The following is a 12349-nucleotide window of genomic DNA, read 5'->3' on the forward strand; positions in this document are numbered from 1 at the left end:
TTTTGTAAAACTCTTTCTCTCTCTCTCTCTCTTTCTCTCTATTTTTACATTCTAAGCTTCTCTAAATCAGCTTGCATCACTAAAAACCCAACCCCGTATTAACCTGAAAAATGTGACCCTTTTAGAACACAGGCATATAGTCTCATTCCATCAAATTTGCTTACTTTACAAAAACAATCTCACGGTAATGTGCTTTTTAGATTTGATAACTCAGTTCAGCCATGCAGGTGTTTTTGCTATGTTCTATAAAGTGAGCTGGGATTACCCTGGTAATACATCAACATGCCTGGGTGTTCAAGTTACAGGTAGTCTTCGACCGCACACTGCCAGTGTGGCTTTGTCATGTTTCATGCACTCAGTGTTTTTATAATCACTTTATGAAATGTTTCTATATGCTTTCATCTACAAGTCATACCTACTAAATGCATTTTGACCAACTTGGAAACTTTGGTGCTCAATGGTTTTTATGTGCATAATAAATTCCTTTTTTGGAGACTAGGGCACAGTGCCAACAGCCAGTGTTATAAATATAAACTTCATACTCCGTTGGTGAGCGACGGGCGATTGGTATTTCACCGAACGCAAGAAAAGTAGGCCTACCGTATCTGATTGGCTAGAAATCGATCGCTTTGTCGCTCAGAGGTGTGGTACAAACTCAAAATGGAGAGACATGTATCAATTCGATTGAATCGATATTCTATTATTGACGCAGATAAAGAAAGTCGATAAATGTACATTGTATTATAGATACAGCACCTGGGTTTTACACGGCTTCCTTTGTATAATTCATTTCTCAAACAGTTGAAAATATCACAATTTTTACTTTGGATTTCAAAATCTTTACTTATAAAATGCAGTTAAAGATATCCACAGCAAACAGCAAGGCCCCGCTAATGAGTGTATTGCTTTTCGAGTTAGTGTATTGGAAACAAAACCTGCGTTTTACCTGAAAACAAATCAAATTTTCTATAATAGTAACACCATATGTGGTACTGATCATGCGCAAATCGTGAGAATAGAAACTAAGTGGCAGGCTCTATGGCAGGGCTATGGTATCTCATATCATGTAAATGGTATGCTTAGCCTGAGTCGCTCGGCCTATCTCGAACAAAATCGCCCCGCGTAGCTTTTGAAAAACAAGAGGATTCGCCATACTATCACAGCAATTTTTGACACAAAGATATAGGGATGATGACGCAGTGTAGGGCAATACTGCAAAATATATGTGTGTGAATGTTAGTGTCTTTTCAAATCCTTTATCTTCAACCTGTAGTATGGCTGCTAAGCTTGAATCATTGTGCACATTGTGATATAAGTATAAGAGTGACCACACATTAAAGGAGTATTTTGTGATCCTAAGCATCCTCATTTTATTCCCAAAATTGTGAGATATACATTTTCACTTCAGAGGGCAGGTTACAGCAGCAGTCTGCATGCAGTTGATTGGACCAATGGTAAAAACCAATGGTATTGACTACAGAAATGCCGTTTGATATTACCCTTTTTATACAGCACAGTAGTTGTGTTTTAGCAACATTCACAGTGGCGGCGCCAGGAATTTTTTTTGGGGTGGGCATTGGGGGGCAAAGTGAATTTCAGGGGGGCAAAATTGCCGCAAAAAGTGGAAATTGACGTGATTTTGGGGGTTTTGCCTCAAAAGTGGGGGGGGGGGGCAAGAAAAATATTGAAATGCCCCCCCCCCTCTAGCGCCGCCACTAAACATTCACTGTCTGGACTGATGACAAAGTGCCTATTTTTCCTTAAAATATTTATGACACATATAGGTACCATGCCATTTTCCATACCAGGCATCTCATTGCAATATGTATGCTCCAGTTGTTCAGTGTGTGCCAATTACAGTAGCACAAATTAAATAAATTAAATTGGTATGTAGTGCATTGGCTTTTGTCTATATGGAATCAATTTAAGAAATTATGACAGATTTGAAATTATGACGGATATGCAGTGTAGTACATGTATGCACATTTTATTGGACTAATTTTAGAAATTATGAGATAATGTGTGTACTGAAGACGTACTTAGAGTGGTTATTATGAAAATTGACATTTCTGGTACATTGTATGATGTGGTGAGATTAATTAGGAGTGATGATGATGTAGGGTATAGGAATTAGGAGATGGGAGAAATATATGGGAGACGGGATAAATGAATGGGAATATGGGTACACTCATTGGTAATTGAAATAAATTGGTATGTTATCTACCATGATGATGAATGAAAGCAATTTGTGATGATGAAATTAAAAAAGCAGGACTCCTTTCACAAAATTTTGCTTAAATAACCCCAGTGCTGCTGGTTGGCTGCTTTGGGTTCTATTGAAAGTCGATAATAGTATTGCACCACTTCAGTTTAAAAACATAAGAAACAAATACCCATTTAGATAACAATCCATAAGAATTAAATATGCAAAGCTATATTTCTGAATAGAATAATTCTGCTCCAACAACCCTCCTCCTAACATGATATAGCAATTTTGTAATTCAATGTAGATATGCGTTAAGTTTCCTAATCTTTCTTGGCTTATCATGCTAATATATTGTTTTAAAGAAGAAAATTTTATCTGAACGGTTAATACATTTCGGTACATCACATCAAAGCTCCCTTTTTAAAATTTTTTTTATTATAAGTGCGTACTTGGTAGATACACACATACAAATGTGCATCATCTTTCTGTGTTCAATTAGTGTACACACATCCAATTAAAGTCGGCCGACCAAGTTTCCTGGTAGTCATCTATCGTTCATAATTCAATCATCATCATCATCTTCCGTGTCTGAGCCTAGCATCTTACATTCCATTCAACCATATCATCTCCTTCATTAAATCAACCTAGATGCAGGTCTAGTCTATACCTTGAGCAGTTGACTGTTAATTGGTGATATTCGTCACCGGTTATCACAGCAATGTATACAATTAGTCAACAATTGCAAAACTTTGTTTATAAATTATTCATAAATTTGATTGCAATTTTTATATCATTTGGAAAAATATCAGATCACACACTTTTGTTAATTGGGCTCAGTCACCTACATTTATTGGTGATATTAAATTCTGACGGAATATAAATTTGCATCTTGATGAACTATTAACTGGTGTATGGAAAGTGTGAATATCTGAGTGGCTCAAATATTTGTTTATTATTAATTAATTGGATTAGTCATAAAAGTAAATTGAAGTTAGAATATATTAATGTTGAATATTCGATTAGAGAATTTGTTGCTTTATGCTTCATACTTTGTCATATAACTAAACATTATAAGATCAGCAACAGAGAGATAGTCCTAGTTCAGGAAACAGAGTTTGGGGTGGTTCTAACTTGCAAGAATTAAAAGGGATTGTATAAAAAAATCTGGAGGCTCTTGGAGGTCTTGAAAAGATTATGAAAAGAAGTCCAAGCAATGAAAAGAAAAACTCATTTTTGATCAGGATTTGAACTTGGGATGCAAGATCTGTACAGTGGCCACAACAGAAATATTTTCCAGGGGTGTTGATGGTGGTAAAATTTATTTATTTATTGGTGAGGGGGGACATTTATCTTAAATACTTGAATTTTCAGTACATTTGTTTTGATTTCCAGGGGTATAATTTCCAAATTTGGGGGCACCCCATGCCATCCCCTTGGTGGTGTCCCTGGAATTGTGGGTCTCTTTGACAGAACCATGCATTCAACATAGGGTTACAGTTATTGTTGGGAAATCTTTTAAATCTATATAGGGTTATATCAAGATTCAAGTTCTTTCTCAGGAGTTATATTGCAGTTCAAAATTATTAGAAACTATTTTGAAACAAATCTTTAATCAATCTTTCATCCCCCAAATTGTTGAAAATTGTTGAATGTATTATGCTACTGCTGCCCATGAGATGGAGATGATACACTGTAATATAATTAGCTAATAAGCTCAGCAAGGAATGATAGTTGTATAATTCAACAGGATTATGGAGTAGGTCAATAGCCGTATTTATTAGCGGATAATTCCATACTGCACGTTTTTGTCTCGTACAATGATCTAGTAATATGATGGATTGGTGGCAATGGCCTGAGATAGCTAAAGAGCGGACAAATTGGAGTATTATAAGATATAAAATATGAGTTAAAGTGGATTTATCAGCAATGTAATGTTATGGGATGTGTATGTAATTATTTGTTAAAGCTTATCTATGTCAACCTTCATATTTGATGGATGTTGGATGTTGATATTAAGGGATATATAGTTTGATCAACTCGTAATCGGCGGGAATTGTTAGGATTTTACCACTACGCTGAAAATTAAACCCACATTAAGAATGCACATTTGACCTGTTTGCATTTTGCATGTTAAAGAAAGTAGACACATGCACAGGTCTTTAATTAATAATTTGTGATGCTTGTGAGATGTCAAAAGACAATTCTCAAAATAAAATATATTGATATTAATTTGCGATGCCACAAGACCTGAGGATTAGGAGCTGAGCAAACTATAGTGATGGTATATAGTGTTGCATATAATCTAGTATAACGAGGTTGGGCGTGGGAAACCATCCGCTATGAAATATTTGAGCCATATAGTTTTGTGATAATGATGATTAAGCTTGGTTTTCTCCATATTTTCACAACCATACCGGAAATTGCAGAGCTTCAGTTTTAAGCTTTACATATTTGCCATATTCCTTTATAAAGTTAAAAGAGATTATCATTGATTTCCTAGATTAGAACACCAATAACATGGCGATATTGGACCGATGGTGGCCCGATATATGTTCAATAATGGCCCAATATCATTTGCTCATGGGCCCAAGATTGGTCCAAGATTGGACTTGGGCCAAATATTGGGCCTATATTGGACCAATTTAGGATGCCAATATGAAGATTACCGATGGTAAGCCAAGATTGGCCCAATATGGGCAGCAAAATAATGCCGATACAAGATTGGCGTTCGAAAACCAACGTTGGGCCAATATATGCATGTTATCTGGGAATTTTAATTTCCAGATAAAAGCGCCTTTCCTCTCCTATGTGCTGGATGATCACCATCACCGTACCTGGAACAGACTTGCAGGAAATTTATGTGAGAGTCAAAAATGTTATTGAACTTCCACAAAATCATACACAAAGCCATTAACCTCAAAATAATTATAGTTAGCACTTATGGTATATTCTTTTTATCCTGAATAAGTCAAGTTTATTTAAAGCAATAACATAAAAAGACATTAAATTCAACATATTTATTTATTTCCTTTGAGTAAAACATGCGAGATTACCAAACAAATTTGGTATAACTTTTTATATAAAAACAAATATCAAATAAACAAACCATTTCAACCTGCCAGAGATTGTATTGCAAATCCTCATCATGAGAAGACGAGAGGTGTTAACCCCAATAATATTCTCCATTTATATCGCATTCATGGCTGGTTTTTTTTCTGGAAACTGATTTAATCAATGCAAAGTTCCATTGCGTGTGGAACTCACCAAATTAGAGGAAGATTGATGGATCTTTCCGTGGTAACATCAAAGAAACCTAAATCTTTAATAACGCAGTACATGTCTTAATCTGTGGAGTCATTTACATAATCCTAATAACCATAAGGCGTTCTAGCTTATCACAAAATTTTTCACAAATTGGTCATAAAAGCGGCAACATTACCAACAGGGCATCGTGACTGTTACAGTGTATAAATTGGTTGCCAAAATACTAAATCACCACACCAATTCATCATTCTTTAAAGCGGTAAGAATTTCATCTTGGTATAGTAGTGATTTCATCCCATCATTATGAATAATATGTACATAAATTTCATGCCAAGACCAGGTTCTGGTATCGCATAACACTTGTATTATTTGCATGCCGTCATAACATCCACATTATCCTTAAGAACCCGTCTTAGCTTTCAGGATTCATTCAGAGATTGGCTTGTTCTAGAGCAATACATTCACCACAGCAACGTTTTGGTATGGTTTGCCGATTTTTTTTACCCCAAAATCTCTGCTTCTCAAACTCCAGTTAACCCGCTACTTACTGTGGTACCATCAAAAGAAAAGTGCATTTTTTGTATGATGTATAACAATAAGTTTGTACTACCAATGACATGTTAAAAATCAGATGAATATTTGTTATAAATAAGTACTGATATGCCCAGTAGTTGAGCAGCAGTTTTTTAGTAGTTTGTAGTTTTCAACAAATCTTTTGGTTTCTTTAACTTCCATTAGCCATTTAGCTGGCAATATATATTGCAGATCAGATGTCCACTTCTTGATATGAATTTGACCAAAAAAGTCACGATTTAGCATTCTTATGACCATATTTGGAATATAATTGGCAGATGCATACAAATGAGAACAAACATCCTCAGCATTGTGCCAGAGGTTCTTGTGTAAGTTGTTGAAATACGAGAAAGCTTATTTCCACACCTGGAGGGCGTAATTCGTCAAGTCGTGTGCCAGGTATTAATCATTGTGCAACTTTACACTTCTGGTTGTAATCAAAAGTGTCAACTTAAGGAATATTTAATATCGCGACAATACTTGCTAACAATGCCCAGGTAACTGGATACGACCTGACTGCATGCACCAGCATAAATGCTTATTCTAATGCTCAGCGCTCTCCTCCAGGGGGTGCTTGAATTGAAAATCATGTTTATACAAACTTTTTCATGTACTGGTGGATTGTTGTAGTGGAAATCCGGAGGGGAGTCGGGACTAGTTTTTGCCGGATTGTGTTCTTTTTGTTGTTTATTTCCGTAGGGTGGGGCATTTGAGTTGAGACGCTGGTGGTCGTTTACTCATGAGCGTGGTATCGGTAGCCCTAGATAGTCTCATACCTAATGTCAAAGTTACACAATTATGTGTTGTGAATGTGGAAATCATTGGGGGGAGGGTATGATTTTGGGTTGGGTGTCTAATTAGGGAAGATGGGTATGTAATTAAGGTAATTATGTAGATTATACAGTGCTGTATCTGTGGGGTATTTGTGTAAAGCGGTATTTGAGAGCGTGTTGTGTTAGGTGCAGTATTCATCAAATGGACGCTGTTGTATTTGACTAATTTTGACTACTACAGTTGCTGGATTGGGTTTTGTATATGTACAGGATGAGGAAAAAAGTATAGTTTAAAAGAAATAAAGATTTCAATTAAATGCTGGTAAAAGAAGGCATTGTAGCACAATTTAGCACTTTATTTTTAGCAATCATTATTGGCAACTTAAAAGCCATAAATTCGAAGGCTTGTGAATTCAAGTGATTTGAAAGTACAGCACAAAACTAATTCTTGTCTTTGACTTATAGCTACAATCGCAACTGCTATGCAGAAACGACGAGACAATTTTCTATTCCTTACATTGCCAATAAAATTCAAATCTTATTTGGTATAGTCATCAGCGTATTTATAATTAAGATCAATTTATAAATTTTAATTTGGCAATTTTATTTTCAATTACTCATTTAGAAGCAGATGTATTTGATGGTAGTACTCAGGCTTACTAAGATGGAATTCAAGTTAGTGATTAAATTAGTGCATAGTCATACAAAATTGAAGTTAATTTTCTGTTTATTTTCCGAAAAAAGTACATTGACTATCTATTTGATTTTAGCTTCAAAGAATATTATTACAGAATAATTATCGTGTTAGATATCTTGACTCAGTCTTGATATCTTGTAAAGGAATGTTGCCGGCATATTTGATTCTGTACCAGTATGTATCAGCCATTGACTCAATTTGGGTTTATGTTGCTCACCCTCAAGAGTTAGGGCAAGGGTTAGGGTTACGGCCTAGAGTTTAGGTAGTTGATTATAGGGTATTCAAGAATTATTTCCAAGTGTTTAGATTTACGAGACCTAACTTAGTGGTGTAACAGGCAAAATTTAATAGGGGAAATTTAAAAAATGTTACCTCATAAAGTCATCTTGCTGACCTGCTCCCAGAATGAATCTACCATAACAAAATGATCCAATTTTAATGCAAAAATTTGCCAAAATGAGGTTGATTTTGTCTAAAACTAATCAAAAGGAAAGTTTTGGCAATTTTGTCCCAGTATTTTTTTGAGCCTGGAGGAAATATGCGTCCCTGCCCTCGGTCATTGCACCTCTGATTCACAAGGAAATTCTAACCCTGCTTTTCTCACTACCTTTCATTAAAATCAAGCCCTTGAAACAAAGCACCAAATTGGAGTGGCCAGACCCCTATTGTTAAAATACCAGTACTCATCTGTGACAGTCTTCCTCCATCGAATTCTAGTTTCATTTTACCAGGTATTTCAACGCCAGAAGCACTACTGAAAATTTTACACATTGCTTGCTGGATACATTAGGATATTGTGTGTTATTTTGAGCAAATTCAACTTCAATTTTCCTTCGTATTTACATTCAGTTTGTGGTTTAATTGCAACTTTATATGTCCTTTTGTGTGGATCCTACCTTTATGCTGATGAAATAATAGAATTCGTAAAAATATTTATTTTAATGTCTTCAAAAATGATATCAGCTTAATTTGGTTAAAATGTCTACCTGTCAGACTGTCATGGAATCTCAGGTGATATGGATGGAGGATTTGTTAATTTTTTTAAATCAATATAAAATTATGAAATTGGCAGTTCTATTTCAACTTCTCCAAGAACCACAGAACTATAAAAAAATAGGCATGTTTTTCAAGCCAATCTCACTATGGGTCATAATGTGTTACATTCAGAAATTTAAGAAAATATTTTCTAATTTACCTGTCTTCAGGTGACATCAAGACAGGTGACATCTCCCAGATAGGGTTAATAGGGATTCTCCACTGAGCCTAGCCAGTGAGTCATTTTCACTACATATAAATTATACCCCCTCACTGCGATGAGCATCAAAAAATATTTTGTTAAAATTGTGCAAATTTCAGAATTTTATGTTTTAATGACTATATTTGAATTCTACATGAAAAATGCATTTGAATGAGTATAAACAAGCCTTGTATTGGTTCAGCGGTTATTAACACGCCCCTTGTCAAATTAATGCAAAATCTCAGAAAGCACAGATTTTTATGCATTTTTGTATCGCAAAGCTGTATTAAACTTGTGTTATAGATTAGCTGTGTGTTTCAACTGGTGTTTTCGCAGCGCTAGGATTGATTTCAACGACAGTAGCCATGACTCATATTCTCTCTCTCTCTCATCTCCCTCACAGACGAAAGAAAAAACCTCTAATTCCCATGAATTGAGTGTGAAAAAAGAATGAATTTGATGAAAAAAGGAGATTGCGAGCTGTCTTGGTGATCGATGTGTATATTGTAATGTGCACGTTGTTGTTTCAGTGTTCTTGCGATGGGTGTAAACTTTCAACATTTGATACTTTTTAGGTGCTAATCAATGATGCTTGTAAGTGGTGTGTGCGGATGTCATCATGTCACTAGTAGGTTTGGTTTACTTTAAAAATTTGTGATAAAAAAGCATATTTTTACACTGGTGTGTATTGTTTTTGAAGAAAAAAAAATGAGGGAGCAAATTGGATTTTAAATGCAAGTTATTTGTTGTACAAAAGGGGCATTGTTCAAGTAATAAAACAAATGTCTAATAGTAGGTAAAGTGATCACTTCAAGAATTGATTTTGAGAGCAAATTTAATTTATATAGATCAAAAGTGGTATAGTGTTGTGGCGTTGGAGTCGGGGGATGTCTGTGTCTTACTCCAGAAGGAAAATTAATAAAGGATGTGTGAATGGGGCCTGTTCATCAGAAGTGATAATTTTCAGCACTACATATAAAATTGAAAGAGTAGGCCTACATTTTTCTTATGATGTAGAGTTAATACCCTAGACACACACCCCACACCCACATAGGCCTATATTTATTTTGAATCAATGACCTACATAATATGTGGCCCAATTTGATCCTTTAAGGCCAAAGTCAGAAAATTAAAAAAAATGAGTTACTACTATTGGGCCTAATAACTTGCTCAGTACCTACACTTACAATGATGTTGAGTCCCCAGGTCTCTCAAATATACTTGGTTGCAAAGTTATGAACCTTTTAAATGTTCATTTATGTTTTTTATTGTTTTTCTTCTCACTTTTTCCCTATATATTGCAGTTTCATTATTGATGACTTTAGCCTGATTAGATTTTCTTAATAGATCCACCAGTTTCAGAAAAAAGATGTAATTTATATTTGGATTGCCAACTTGGGCATGAATATGAGTTCAGTTTATTATGTTGACATAGATTTTTGGTCAAATTTTCCGGTTTGCATATGATGGGAAAATCATAATTGACTTAGTTTTCTGTGTGCATGTATTTGTCTTAAGTGGTCATTGTGTGCAGAAACACACTTAAGTTCTCATGGGAGTATATAGGCAGAGCTAACTGTAGCAGGAATATTTGTTCACTGGTTATAATGTTGGCGCAAGTTTTTTGGTCAAATTTGTTGGTGTATAATTCGGAAACTCATCCTCATAATTGACTTAGTTTTCTGTGTGTACATTTTTGTCTCAAGTGGTTATTGTGTGCAGAAACACACTTTTAAAGCTCTCATGGGATAAATGCTGGAAAGAATGGACATCATAGAAGATGGAACATTGAAATTGACGCTACTCATGATACACTCAGATCAACATGTTTATTTTAGAAAGAGTAAAAAAGAAATAAACATGTTGTGTTTCTTCGACAGAATTGAAAAATTGATATGGCATAATTGTTACATTGGCAGAAGGTTTACATATAATGGCAATCACTGTATGTGGGGCTGTAGAAAATTTTCAATCATTGTATTTTAAGTCTTTTCAACAGAACAACTTAAAGGTTGTCAGAAAAGGCCACTCATAAAATCAAGCAAGTCAACATTATGCTTTTAGAATTGAGTAACATCAGAAATAATTGCAAGTTTGTTATTTCAAAACAATTAATAAAATGATGCAGTGTTAGTCACTTCAGTTGGTCACCGCAACTCAAGGTTGACAAATATGGCAATCAACCTACAGCAAGGGGCAAAATTGTATTTTTCAGAATTCAATCCTCGTGCAATTCTTTTCAACAAGACAACTTAGATCACCAAAAAAGCCGCCAAATAAAACCGGACTGAAGAAATAGCACACAGTGAGTGACAAGCTACAGTGCAACTGTTAAGGTCCATTATAACTGGCTGGATACTGCCCATCAAGCTATGCCTCTTCACTGCCAATGCCAGCTCTTATCAGTTATTACCCTGCTATGCAAAGCATACAGACACGTCTCCTGAGAGCAGTATCAGATACTAGGTATCAGATACTACAGTGGGTGCTAGGATCAGTACGCAGTAGTCGGTCATATGATAACATAATGTGCTGGGAAATAGCATGTATCAGTCACGCTCTGCTTTTTCTGCGCGATGAGAAAATTGTGTCGTTGGTATTCTGATGGTTTTCGAAGTTTAGTGGAGGTGTGTTTGAGTGACGTGACTGTGTGATATTCAATTGTGCTTGGGTTCTTAGTATGAATGGATGGTGAATGGTATAGTCACTGTTATATAGATTGGAGCTCTGAATGAGTCGATGTGATGATACAGTGGATAGCACATCGAACCTGTGGATACAATACATATAATATTGCATTGAAAGACAGTGGATGTTATAAAGTGATGTTATCAGATTGCGGGATATATACTTGGCAATAGAAACAAGATCACAGATAGGATATACTCTGATATGTTACCCTGGATGTAAAGCAAGAGATTTGTGAACGAGACAAGTTTTATATCAAATTGCTTGTAAGTTTGACGCACAGGATCAGGATTTGTGATATATTATACAACAGGTAAACATGCCATGTATGGTTGATTTTGTTTTGTAATTTTTTTTATATTAAAAAGAAAATATTGTTATTTGAATGTTTGGGTGGATTGAGCGTTTAGTTTGAGGTAGTGTGTTGTGGGTGGGAAATTATGGCATGGTGCAATGGGAGTGAGTAATGGACTTCAGATATCAGTACAATATCAGTGGTGTTACATGAATATGGACATGGATGGTGGCAACTTGGTTGATGCCTTAATCAAGGCCTATGCCTTAATCATGTATAAATGCACTATGATTTTACTAATTGATGCATGATCTTGGAGCATATCACTTTTGTAAGGCTAAAAAAGCTCTCTCTCAAAGCCCCTGTGTGCGTTTGTTTTCCTTAGTGCGTCCATGTCAGATGAAACGGCAAATTCATTTTTTATTTCCTTTTAAAAAAAAAATTTTGCCGTGAAATCATAAAATTCTGAGACATTTTTAAAAGAAAATTTACTTGATTCGATACTCGCATTCTTTAGGTATAAAACAATTGTGTAAATCAACCACAATTTTATGCGTTGTACTACTTTTGAACACTCGAAAATGACGTCTTAATTCAAAATTTAAGTAAATTTAAA

General features: G+C 35.2%; 1 protein-coding gene across 3 annotated transcripts in view; it reads left to right on the top strand.

Annotated features, from left to right (window-relative positions):
* The window catches only part of LOC140169670 (vang-like protein 2), a 190505-nt gene that overhangs the window by 158285 nt on the left and 19871 nt on the right, over positions 1-12349 (top strand). Inside the window, exon 1 of one of the 3 annotated variants that reach the window (XM_072192958.1) lies at positions 11415-11751. The exons of 1 other annotated variant lie outside the window; for it this stretch is intronic. The gene's annotated coding sequence lies outside the window, so the exon portion shown is untranslated. Of the gene's footprint in view, positions 1-11414; positions 11752-12349 lie in introns of those variants that run through there. One more of the 3 variants, XM_072192960.1, reaches the window with a different exon arrangement.

The sequence above is a fragment of the Amphiura filiformis genome, chromosome 14 (assembly GCF_039555335.1).
Source record: "Amphiura filiformis chromosome 14, Afil_fr2py, whole genome shotgun sequence".
In the NCBI taxonomy this organism is placed as follows: Eukaryota; Metazoa; Echinodermata; class Ophiuroidea; order Amphilepidida; family Amphiuridae; genus Amphiura; species Amphiura filiformis.